Source organism: Bos taurus, chromosome 3 (genome assembly GCF_002263795.3).
Source record: "Bos taurus isolate L1 Dominette 01449 registration number 42190680 breed Hereford chromosome 3, ARS-UCD2.0, whole genome shotgun sequence".
Classification (NCBI taxonomy): domain Eukaryota; kingdom Metazoa; phylum Chordata; class Mammalia; order Artiodactyla; family Bovidae; genus Bos; species Bos taurus.
In genome coordinates, this window is record NC_037330.1 from 66,081,095 (window position 1) to 66,085,566 (window position 4,472).

A 4,472-nucleotide genomic window follows, 5' to 3' on the forward strand; every position below is an offset into this window, starting at 1 on the left:
AGTGGAAGAAAGATATGATCCAAGGATAGTCTGAAAGCATCACTATGTATGCTGAGAAGACAGATGGCAAGGGAAGGTAGCAAAAGTAGGTGACGCATCCAAGTGAGTTACAATGGATGGACCTAGCATGGTGATGATCAAGATGGCAGTAAATGAAGAGGGAGGAAGAATATTTTGGAGGTAAAGCCAGGAGACCTTGCTGATGGATTCTATATGGGACTGGCAGAAAGAGAGAAATGAACAATTTCTAAATTTTTGGCTTAAGCAATTGACCATATGAAGGTGTCATTTTCTGAGCCAAAGGGAAGCAGGAAAAATCAGATTTGGCCCATGGATCCAAAAGTTCCACTTTGAGTGTACCAACTTAGATGTTAAACAGATATGTGTTTTTTTTGTTTGTTTTTGGTTTTTTTTTTCAGTTGCCTGTTAGACATACGAGTGTTAAGGAGCTTCTTAGGAATGCCTCACTTCGTGGTTTGTTCACCCCTTTATTCTCTCTTCTCTCTTCTCTCGATCTGTGAGCTGATTTTTAGAAATCCATTTCCCAGGCTGAATTTAAATAATGTTCAATGATTCATTCCTCTGCTCCGCAATCAACCATGCCCCTAAGGAGCTGTTACTGAAAACAGAGAATGTAGTTTAACTTCTGCCTTACATACTGTGGGCTTTCCTGGTGGCTCAACTGGTAAAGAATCTGCCCATAATGAGGGAGATCTGGGTTTGATCCCTGGGTTGGGAAGATCACCTGGAGAAGGGAACACCTACCCATTCCAGTATTCTGGCCTGGAGAATTCCATGGACTATATAGTCAGTCTATGGGGTTGCAAAGTCAGACATGATTGAGTGACTTTCACTTTCACTTACATATTGTAGAAAGTTACTGGGAATCAGGAAACATTTCCCGTTGTCAGGAATCAGAACTGTTTTTCACCCATTTTTGTATTACCTGAAACAGTGCTAGTATTTATAGAAAATAGATTACTTAAACAGAAGTTATGTAAAACAAATGTTATCACTTAAAGACACTTTTTAAGCCAGGTCAAAGATCAAAACTTTGACAATTTTTAATAAAGCAGATATCCAACATTTGCCTGACTTAGAAGTTTGTTTTCTCCACTAACCTGATGGGTCAACGCAAATCCTAGCAGCCAAACCAGTTTGGCAAAATAGAAGGAGAAGATTTATCTAAAGTGAAATTGGACACTACTTACATGTCATTCTCATTGGATGACTTCACTTTCTAACGTAAAGAAAACTGCTTCTAAATATCCACATTTTAATTTTAGTCAGAATGTAACATAATGAGAAGACTAGGAGAGAGAGGAAGAGAGGGAGAAAGAAACAGACAGGCAGAGAGAGAAGAGGAAAGAAATAGATTATAGAGAAATATATTGATTCCTTTTGCAAACATTTAGGACTTCTGGGGATTAAGTTTTATCTTAAAGTTGTTATAAATAAAATCTTTGGCTTTAAAGTTTGTTCAGTGAAACATAGAAACAATATTCAGTCAAAATAATAAAAGTATATTAATAATGACAGTTCCATAGACAATAAATATATTTTCTATTCATGAAGACTATCTACAAAATAACAAATGTTAAAATAATTGTAAGTAAAACTCTCTTTTCTTTCTATAAAATAGTCATTAATTCACTTAGTTCTTGAAATTAAATAAAAGCATTTTGGATTCCACCAAATCAGCAAACAGGCCCTTGCAACTATTCAAAAATTAAAAGATAAAGAACGATAATAGAAAACATATGTATATAAATAAAAGTTTTTCTTATTACTTGAAGTCTGATTTTTAATTCAGTGGTAAATAGTATATTATACAAAACATCAGTGTATTAAAAACAATTCTTTGCAACTAATAGGATTTGCACTGGAATCTTTAGTTCCATTTAGTTTCAATCAACAATTTTTTTCAAATATTAATCCTCTCTCATACTGCTACTTCAGCAAATCATCAAAACTCTACCTACTAAATCTCCTGAAAAACTTCCAAGACATTTGAGTGTTGTGAGAATTATATTGATTAAGTTGTACATTTCAGTGTTCTAGAAAGCCAGATTGTAAAGTATCTCCTCAGCTGTATTATTCATATCATCCCTCCTATCATGCATCAGATTCCAGTAAGTCTAAACCATGCCATTAAGGGTCAAGAAACAAAGAATGAACAGCTGATTAAAAATGGCATGGTTGGAGAACTGGGCAGAGAAACTTTAAAATTATTTTCAAGTATTATTAATGTACCAAATCTTTATGGGCCATCTTTTATGTGCCTGGTTACTGAGCTAAGCACTGAGGAGAGAAATGTGCCCAGCAGAGGGGCCTTGTCTTCATAGAGGTTTTCCAAGCAATGCAGACCCAGATTTTGAGAATATATTCATATATATATATATATATATATATTAAAGATCATAATTATAACTATTTAAATCAACAATCCTTTTCCTCACTCAATAGAAGTGTTTTTTTAAATGTATCAAGATAGTCCAAGAAAAGTAGAGTTGAATCCAGTTGGATGGGAAATTTGCAAGCTGGGATATGGTGGGATTAACTCACAAACTGGAGGACAGAGGAGGAACAACACTGTCAGACTCTTTGGACTGCAGTGACTTCAGACCATATACTGGCCAGTGGTTCTGAGATATAATTCATAAATCTGTTTCCTGGTGTTTTCTCAAATCTTTGGCACTTAAAAGTTATATGCAGTGATAACACTGCATCTGAGTATCTTTTGCTTTTAAAGTTCTCAAGTCCTAGTAACTAAGATTATTTCTGACTCACCATACAATTCTGTGTCTGTGACTGATGAAGAATAGTCTAACAAAGTTTTTCTGGAAAATTCAGTTTTGTGTATAGGCCATATAGTCAATACTGGGTAAGCATTGTTTATTCTTTTTACCACACAACAGATAATTTATGAAAGCTTAAAGTCTTTATAATTTCATTTTATAGGCAGCTATACTCCCCAGCTTCTTTATATATTTTCTAATATAATATTAAATGTGCTTGATTTTATTTGACATGGCTTCAGTTAAAATTTCAAGGTATCTAGAAATTAACTTATGTACACTCCACAATTCTATTATTTTAAAAAATATAACTATTATATTTTTTCCATTCTATATGAAGTAATTAACATTGATGAGACTTCACTAACTTTCACATGCACACTCAGTCCTGTCTGATTTTTTGTGACCCCATGGATTAGCCTGCCAGGCTCCTCTGTCCATGGGATTTTCTAGGCAAGAATACTGGAGTGGATTACCATTTCCTTCTCCAGAGGATCTTCCCAACCCAGGGATCTAACCTGCATATCCTGAGGCTTCTGCACTGGCAAGTGGATTCTTTTCCACTGAGCCACCTGAGAAGCCCTTCCTTAGTCATCTTAATTTAGAGATATTGCTCTCATGATTTCATGAGTGCTTGATTTCACTTTACTGGCTATTTCCTTAAAATCTTGGTTAGAATATAGCAAAAATATTTGAAAATAGTTAATAAAGTACATGTGTGTGTGGTTGTATGTGTGCATCATTCATAAACAGAACATTTATTTTAATTAATAAGAATCTAATTGATAGTGTGTACAGGCAAACGAAGAAAGTAAGAATCCTAGGCACATGATTAATCGTCAAAGAAATTCACAAAAAGTCAAGTTCCCAGTCCACAGCACTCTTGGTCCTCAAGGCACCAAACCATCTTTCAGCCACCAGGACAGCTCTGAAAATCTGGTCAGCTTTTAATCCTCCCCACTATGACAGTCCTCACATCACTCTAGTTTTCTGCTACCAGCACAGCTCAGTTGTCTATTTCCCCTCTAGCTATCAATTAACTAATTTTCTCCATATTTCCATATTCAAATTCTTGATAATGAATGAATCTATGATGCAGTGCCTTAAGAGGCTAACACAGGAGAGTAAAGAAAGTCTCCATAAAACCCAGAGAAGAGATTTTAGAACTCCTCTCTGGATCCTGTCTGGAGTCACAACTGAACCAGAAGATTTTAAGTCTTAGCACTTACTAGTATGTGTATAGTTAACACCAAAGTCATTAAACTTGACCTTCGGTTTGACAATAAAAAAAAAAAAAAAAGAATGAATCTAGTGGTATCTACTAATTACCATTAGCCCTTTCCAGGTCATCTTAAAAGTGTTAATCCTGATATAGTCATACATGGCTGATAGGTTACATGGCATGGAACATGGATACCCTGATACTGTGCTGTGTTGTGCTTAGTCACTCAGTCACGTCCAACACTTTTTGACCCGATGGACTGCAGCCCACCAGGCTCCTCTGTCCATGGGGACTCTCTGGCAAGAATACTGGAGTGGGTAGCCATGTCCTCCTCCATGGACCCTGATACTACTCAGCTGTAAAAAAAAAAGAATGGAATAATATCACTGGCAGCACCTTGGATGGGCCTAGAGATTATAATACTAAATGAAGCAAGTCAGAAAGACAAATGC

At 35.7% G+C, this 4,472-nt stretch overlaps 1 non-coding gene across 1 annotated transcript; it reads left to right on the forward strand.

The window, feature by feature from the left end:
- The first annotated feature begins 3,878 nt into the window (after window positions 1-3,878).
- On the forward strand, window positions 3,879-3,996 carry LOC112446122 (small nucleolar RNA SNORA26). Its single transcript, XR_003034193.1, has one exon. It is a non-coding gene; the product is annotated as a small nucleolar RNA SNORA26 (small nucleolar RNA).
- The last annotated feature ends 476 nt before the right edge of the window (window positions 3,997-4,472 follow it).